Here is an 8,865-nt window from a genome sequence, read left to right on the forward strand (position 1 = left end):
TAGGCATCAAAGGGGATTTAAGAAGGTCAAAACCCCTTAGTATGTTAGAAGTAAGATGTTTTTGTGACCAAATCATGGTTCACGAACCATGACATTGTAAAGAAAGATGATATAAAAAGGAGTCATAGAGAGTCATAGGAAGTAATCAATCATTCAAGATCTATGTATGGGCATGTAATCTAAGGCAGAAGAGTTTGTTTTATCTACTTAGGAGAAGGGGAAGGATCTTGTAGCTATGTACGTGAAGAGCTTATTAAGTCCGCAACTAAGGGTGTGAGACCTTGCAGCTATCTGCACAGGCAAGGAAGAGTCTGTAATAGAAGATTCGAAGCTAATAAACACTATTTTGAGAAATATTTGTGTATCCATACATTTATGTTTACTTCTGCATTTTTTGTGTATTCACTCTATTTTCTGTAGCTTACAAGTGCTTCACCAACCTGGAGTCCACATGATAGGGTTATCCAACTTCCATGTACCTTGACTATCTGTGAATTTATATAACCACTAGTGTAATTTGCACGCAAAAGAGAAGAAGAATTGTTGCAATGAAGTTCAAAGAAAAAAGATAAGAGGATTCGTAAATTTCTACTCCATTAAGAGATTGTGTGGATTCAATGGGTGCATTCTCATAGGCCTATTGCATCTACATAGGCGACACCTATGAAGGTGGCACCTGCAATGGATAAGATTGGGGTAACCTTGAGGGTATACTTGTGGTGGATAACCTTGGTATTTTGCAATAGAAAACTATGCCTTAGCTCTATTTTATAATGAAACCCTAAGATGTAATTTCACTCTTCTATACAGAATAAAAAAGCCAAAATATTCCTTTTTTCTACTTTATTAGCAAATTGTAAAACTTCTTTTTACTTTTTAATTTTCTAGAAAAGGACATAACCTGAAAGAACTAAAGTTTCACTCTCTAAAGCAAAAAAAAAACTAGAGGGAATTGATATCAGTATCTAACATCACACATGATGAACGTTCTCCTTCAATTTTTCTCTCAAAGTCACCGCAAGTTCTACTATGGAGATTAAAATTCATGACTGATTTATGTAAAATCACAAGACAAACCACTACCAAAACATCATCTCAAACCCCTAAAAGAACCTCTATCGAATAGGTGACTTGCGGGCTCTAAAAATGTAAATAAATAGTGAAAAGAAAACTTCAGATGCTTAAGAGACTCTTGAAATAAATACTTACATAGTTGAATAGCTCTCCTAGTGATTGCGTTGACAATATCAAAGAAATTTTAATTGCTTAATATTATATTGTAACCACCTAACCGTGAAATCTCAAGGGAGTTTGTAAGGCATAGGAAACCACTCAAGTTAGGTAATGGAGTACAAAAGAAACTTGGTAAATGGTTGAAGAGGCACATGTTTAAGGATGCGAACATGTATATGTTTTAGAATCAGTGCACATTTCAATGTATGTTTTAACTTTTTTCTTTAATTCATTTCTCGCTAATCATCATATGTGGTTATCAACAAGAGTCACAGTAATTTTTTAATCATGTTTTGTAAAAAATAATTTAAGCATGCTTTAAACATGTCATTTAGACACACAATTAATTTAGTGGTTTGAATTTTATCCATTGATATAGTGTCGATGATGAGAATACGTTGGCATCTTTAAATTTACACCATATGATCAAAAGTTTTAATTAAGAAAATCTTTAAAGTGCCCAATTCCAATAGGGGGGACACCTATCGATGTAATAATTAGGTGGATAGCAGGGATTTAACCTCCATGAAATATTTTAGAATTATGCTCTTACTAATAGTTACATATCGAAGATTGAGATTGATCTTCAAATTAGTTATGCCTTTTTCCCCCATTAACAAAAAATTATATGAAATGAGTTATGAATTTACGGGCATGTGGTATTGATAAATCATGGTATTGGCCCAGCATATTGTAACAAACCCTATTTATAGGTGAAGAATATCCATGGTTAATAATCCGATGTTGGCTCCCGCTGTTGAACATCATGGAAAACTACATAGATTAGTTATCCTTAATAAAACAAACATTTCGCTATAAATGACCATTAATCCTATGAAATTACTACTTCACTATACCTTTTGACTACACAAAGCTTATTTTTATGTCTACCCTTCTTATTTCATGAAAATACTACCCTACAAGCCACCAAATTTCTATCATATCCATGAGGTCAACACCAATTTGTGGTTCAAGGTATAACTAAGTTGGAACAAAAATATCTCTAGAACATATGCTATTTTTCAACCTCTAATGTTTATGGACAAAGAGATATAAATTTTCTAAAACATGTGAGAGACAAAGCATTACCTTTCCCATGATGACACCATCTATTGGACATCATAAAAAATCTCCATAAATTAGGTATCCTTATTAAACAAAACATTTAATTGGAAATGATGATTGATCATTACCATGACATTACTACTTTTTTACACTTTTAAACCACTCAAAGATTGGTTTGATATCACCATAATTAACATTTAACAAATCAACCAAAATCCCCCCAAATAATATTTGGTGACACAAAGACCTAACAATTTCGATATAATTAAAAATGGTTTATAATAAAAAATACCTCTCATTAAACAAAAGAAAAGACTCAAACTTTTATTTAATGGAATTTAATTCCCCTTGAAAAACACATGAGAACCTAAAACAAGCATTTCATTTAAGTTCCATTCAAGGCTTCATGGATTTGTTTCTTTCAAATAACAATTTTTTTTATTTCGCTCCCTTTGAAAGGCTTCTCCTGGGGGTAGAAATAGAAGGAAGGGAACAACCATGCCACCACATGTATTATCTAATTCATTTGGTTGAATACATGAGATTGGATTCTTGGTGCCTCCAATCACGGTGATTTCATTCTACTGCAAAAATGTGCACAAGGTTTCCCACACTACTGGGCTATGGCCCATACCCAAGCCCTCCATCTCTCTTAGAAACATCAAAATACTTCTAGACAAGCACAACGAGGCTAATTGTCCAGGATTCCATGGAGGAAGATGAACCCAAAGGCATGAGAGATAATGGATTCACAAAAGAAGACAACATGCGCCTTTTTGACAAAAAACTCAACCAAGAAAATAAGAAAATAAGAGAGAAAGAATGAATTTATTAGGACAAGGAAATTAAATATCCTAAGACCATAGGTGGTCACAAGGCAGATGTTCTAGCATAGATGGATTCTCATGATCCATCCATCCCTAAAAATGATAGAGACCAAAAAAAGACCTTGGATTTTCCTTGACCCTAGCTTTTGAGAGTCCCAATGCTCGGAAATTGGATGCCGAGGAAATGGAAGTGGACTTAGATAACCAAGATTTAGGCTTTGTGATATAGGAGAAGATTCCAGAGGCTAAACCCACTCAAAAGGTAGCTAATTGGATTTTATATTTATTTTTTAATTATAAGAATTATTGTTTCTTACCCATGAGGAACTTTTGTTGGCTTAGGTGCCGAGTTTGAATGGTTAATATTCTTCGAAAATTTCCCGGTGCTTTCGTGTTATGCCATCTGGGTGGCGTAGACCATAGCGACAATGCACCCTATTGGTTAGATTAAGCTCTTCTGACCACACAAGTGAACCAATGTTAACTTGGGTGTCCTAGGTCGATCAACTAGGTTTCATAGAATTCTCATTTGTTCACTATTTTAATTGTTTCTTTTTTTTCAATCCTTCTTTCCTTTCCTTTTCCCATAATTGTAATTCCTTGCATCCCTATTAAAATTTTATGATTACCAACAGAGTGCATTTTTCTTATGGAGTGATTAATTTAGGGTGTTTTAAACACAATTTTATTTTTAGACATAAATTTTATTCTAATAGGAAACAAGTGGAAAACAAGCACTATAATCAATTGTTCCTTAAAATTTGTTCCAATCTTGCCATCACTTTTCACGCATGGGAGAAGTTGATAGAGGATTTATTTGGATGTAGTTGATGTTGTTTTTGTGATTGATGATCTCAAGTTGAATGACATGTATAGATTGAAAGTGACTACAGTCAATGTTTTTTTTTTTTAATGATGATCTCAAGTTGAATGGAATGTATAGATGAAATATGGCATCATAGATCAAATGAAAATGGGATATTGAAAGCTAAAAGAAAATTTGATAGACTCAACCTAGAAAATGGAGTAAGTGTTTGACCAAGCTTCAATTAAATGTATGAAAAACTGTGTTAATAGTGATTTCACTGGGGTTTTTTGCTCCCAATGGAGAAATATGCCTGAGATAAAATCACTACAGAAGATTTCTTACGAATCCATTCCTGAAATTATCTTAACATGCTTAAAATTACCGGGTGAGGTTCCTTCCATGCAACACTCTTTGAAGCTCCATAGACATAAACTAATGCCAAAATTAGGTAATTTCCTAGCCATGTCAGTCAAATATTTGTCATATTTGCCCAAAACAACATACTTTCGATTTAATATGAAATTTTGTTGATCAAATTTCGAAAATATAGAATGTAATGATCTAATAAACCATGTAATACTTGTCATCTAATTAACGAATCAGCTTCACTATTTTAACATAACAGGATTATATCATGAAAATTTATTACAATAGTCACCAGAAAGAAACCTAAAAACAGAGAATAACAAGTATAAGTGTTGTGGAATGGTTTTAAGTAACTCGAATGTAACATTAGTATATGATTATAATATATATATAACATACAAGGAAAATCATTTTCATTGTGATATAGAAGGTTACACAACAAATAAAATATGATCCAATGCTACGAACAATATTTTGAAGAGCATAAGTTGCCATCAAAACCAAAGCTTAATCCTTATAAAAACATTCTACCTTCATATCATTGAACAACTAGTACATAGTTATAAAAAGTAATTAGAATATAGGTTCACTATTGTGAATTCAAGTTAGATAAGTTGTAGTTCTATTGTTTTTCGAATTATTATGCCACACAAATTGTAAAACTATTTAACGCTCATCTTTGACATATTTTCCAAAAACAACATACTTTCCCTCAAGATCTCAATCAATAAAAAAATTTAGAAACCCATTAAAATACAAGCAACCCACAATATGGATTTGACAGAGATGTGCATTGTTTGGATTGTGTATTTTTTGTAGAGCCTGGAAAACCCAAAGCATCATTGTTACTGGATCCCCATTGGACACACTCTCTATGTCAAGCCATTATCTTTATCATGGGTGGTGAAAAAAAGAAGCCATTGCAACTGAGCAATAGCGCCAACATCCAACAAGCTAGCAATAATGACGTCTAGGGTAAAACCATCAAGGAAACATACTAGAAGAAGACTCAACTGGAGCACATCATGCTTCATCCCAACACCTATGTTGGCTATTTTGAGAAGCATACCCAGTCCCTTTGGATTTATGAAGGCTAAGAGATGGTTCATCGGAGAATCTCATACGTTGCAGGTCTTTACAATATTTTCATTGAGATCCTCGTCAATGCAATCGATAACAAGTAGTGGGATTCCACCATGGATTCTATCAAGGTGACCATCAGCGTGGAGGATAATAGCATCGACGTTTACAAAAATGGAGATGGTTTTCTCATGGAGATTCACCATGAGGAGGGCATGTATGTGCCGGAGATAATCTTTTGGCATCTGTTAATGAGTAGTAACTATGATGGAAGGAATGGGTATGGTGCCAATATGGTTAATATATTTTCCACCAAGTATATTATTGAGACCGACGCTGGGAAGAGGAAGAAAAAATATAAGCAGTGATGGCTGAGTACTTATTGTCTCTGATTTTCCTTAGTTTTGTATGGGGAGTGCCTCTAAGGCTTTTAGGGGTTTTAAAGTAAGGACATTTGATTATATTTCTACTAACATGGTTTTTTGTTAGAGGTGGCCCAAGTTATATTCCATTTTTTTTTCATTGAGATAGCTCTAATATTCTAGATGTGTTCATTCCTTATTATAATTATAGAGAATAACATTTCTTTTTATGGGTTTGTTTTCTGTTATCAAATTCCTTTCCTGTTACCCATCTCTCAGAAAGGGTATGTCTCAAAATGATCATACGACAATCTGATCCCTTAACAGAGTTTTCAGATGAAGATCATTTACTGACATTTCCACTGACATGTTTGTTTGTTAAAGGAGGTTTGAGTTCTATTCTTCTCTAAGGCTCATATTTTTAGTCTTTCTCAGACTTAAATAGCTTTACTCTTCCAGATGTGTTCATTTCTTATGAATATTACAAAGAATATCCTTTATTTCATGGTTTTGCTTCCTCTTATCCAGAGTCTTACCTGTAACCCAATTTTGGCTACTTGTTTTTCTTCCCTTTTGTAAAGCATTGAATGGATCTCCCAAAAGATTGAATTATGTTTATACAATGCTTCACGCGTTTCTAGTAAAACATTAAAATCTAGATGCCAAAAGAGTTTATTAGATGTTTCTTATGAATGCATATATAAGTTTGGTGTATTTCATATATTCTCATTGCAATACTAAATTTTGAATCTAACTCTTCAATGGTCCATGGATTGATTTTTCACTCATTGAGATCTCTATTTGTATGGAATTGAGTTTAGTAGTAGTATAAAAACTTCGAGTTCTATTATTCATCAACTTTTATACTTTTGTAATTGGAATTGGGTTAAGTAGCTACATAACATATTTGAGTTCTATTCCAAGTGTGGGTACTTAGCTTTGATTTATGGCACATAGGCAAGCCTTGAAAGTGTGAGAATATGGAAGAATATGCTCATTGGAGAAATACCTATTTCACTCTAAGGTCTATGTGTGTTAGCAACAATGGTGTTCATAAGTGGAGTTCTCTCCCATTAGAACCCAAAACACTGGTGGAGAGAAGAAACCAAACGAACTGGATGAATTATGAACTTCCAAGTTTAGTGTCAAAATTCAAGCCATTCCATACCCTTGCTAGAGGAGGATATTTCTTAAGATATAAGTTGTGTTGAAAATGTGGAATATATAATCGTATGGATAGAGACACATGATCAATAAATTCCATGGTGTTACTTAATTTGGCTAATGTACCAACCAAAATCGAGCAGATTGTCGAGTTAAATACCAGAATGAAGTACCTATTTCAATGTAATTGATATTTGAAGTAGGATTCTAAGCATCTTTACTGATGTTTTTGCTTATTTTACCAAATAGAGGACATGGGATTGACCTCACTTATTGGTATGTGAATAATTTTAAAACCATTTCGTTAACCATTGTTAGCATGATTCGTACTGTTCGAATCTACCTTATGAGGAAATAAATGGTGTGAATGTCATGAACAATTTTTTGGCTGAGGGAGTTCCTACAAGATAGATATTAATGGGACAACAACACTTAAGGAAATATTAGTGGATTAGTTATTGGAACAAGAACAAAATGCTAATCAGAATCAGTATTGTGAGAGCTTACTTGGGTAGATTTGACATTAATATTAATCAATAGGAAATTATGAAAGGAGGTGATGTGATGATTCAATATAGGCTGACTTTTCTGTAGGAAAATTTCAATGTTACTCATTGAGAAAGATAAACCTTCAGAGATTCATCATAGCATAAATTAATTGAAGATAGACATGAGATTTCTTCTACAGGATTTAGAGTGATCTCAGGTGATCTGTGCAGGTTCTATAGATGTGCTTGATGGAAACATCTCATCCTTGAATGGGCAATCACCATACCTAATTCTAGTTCCCCTATACATCTTCCACTCATCTTACACTCCAAATACAGAGTTGAGTGCATGATAGACAAAGGTAATTTTGACAGAGGTCCACATGTGCAACATATTGATTAGAAAAGCATTTTTAGTACAACATATCACGTAATTTAAAGGTTGATTTGTGACAACAGAAAATAAGATACCTTTGACACTTCAAAATGAAAGTGGAAACAAAAAAGGAGGAAGAAGAATGAAAGGATTTGGGAGTTATATGTTGTACATGACGTTTAAATCCCTAATTTTTTTTGTAGAGAACCATACAACATTGGACATGGGGCCTAAATTATGTCATAAATTGCTATGTTAACATGTCTACAACACTTATCATATTGTGGTGTGATCAAAACTCTCTATTATAAAATAAATCCTGCTAAGGTACAACAACTAGGAACAATAAGTTGGATGGAAACTTTTCAAAAATATCAACTCTCTATTATGTTTTGGATACACAACACTTTATCAATTTTTCCATGAACATAGTGGTTTACTCTACAATGTATGATACTAAACCTCTAAATCTATATGTTCTTGTTGGAGTACTTGAATATGGAAATGATCGTAATAGGCTATATATCTTTTTAGAACATAAAAAAGAAATGTCATTTCACTTCACAAAAAATACAAATTTTAAATCCAATGTAAAAACTTTATTACAATATTTCCGCTGAACCAAAACAAATTTTCTTGATGCCAAGCATCAAACATAATGATCTCATTTAACAAACAATCAAAGAAAAATCATATAGTGACCACTTCTTTTTAGCAGCCATAGTGTTGTTTGTTGTAACTAAATCTCTATGAGCATGTTTTGGAAGGTATCAATAATTATGAATAATTATATGTTCCTTTATATCTTATTGCCATTATTGAGGAATTTCATAAAGTTGTGTACTTACAAAACATTGTTGGGGCTTTGGATGATGTGGATTTCCTTAGAGAATTTTTGTAGCTACCAACTATTATCTTATGTACTTATATTACTATTTCATGTTAGGTGAATTAGCTAGGGAGCCCTATAACTAGCACAACACTCTCTCAAGTTCTTTCTTTGAAATCCATTGGAGGAGCCTAGCCCATTGGGCTTAACATTGAAGAAAACGCCTTCCTTCATAGAAATTTTTCAAATGAATATTTCTCAAAGGGA

General features: G+C 33.2%; 1 pseudogene; it reads left to right on the plus strand.

Annotated features, from left to right (window-relative positions):
* The first annotated feature begins 681 nt into the window (after positions 1 to 681).
* Positions 682 to 5,747, plus strand: LOC149156049 (DNA topoisomerase 2 pseudogene; annotated as a pseudogene).
* The last annotated feature ends 3,118 nt before the right edge of the window (positions 5,748 to 8,865 follow it).

Source organism: Pinus tabuliformis, chromosome 9 (assembly GCF_031772625.1).
Source record: "Pinus tabuliformis cultivar Carrire ecotype Pingquan chromosome 9, CPIR1, whole genome shotgun sequence".
NCBI lineage: Eukaryota > Viridiplantae > Streptophyta > Pinopsida > Pinales > Pinaceae > Pinus > Pinus tabuliformis.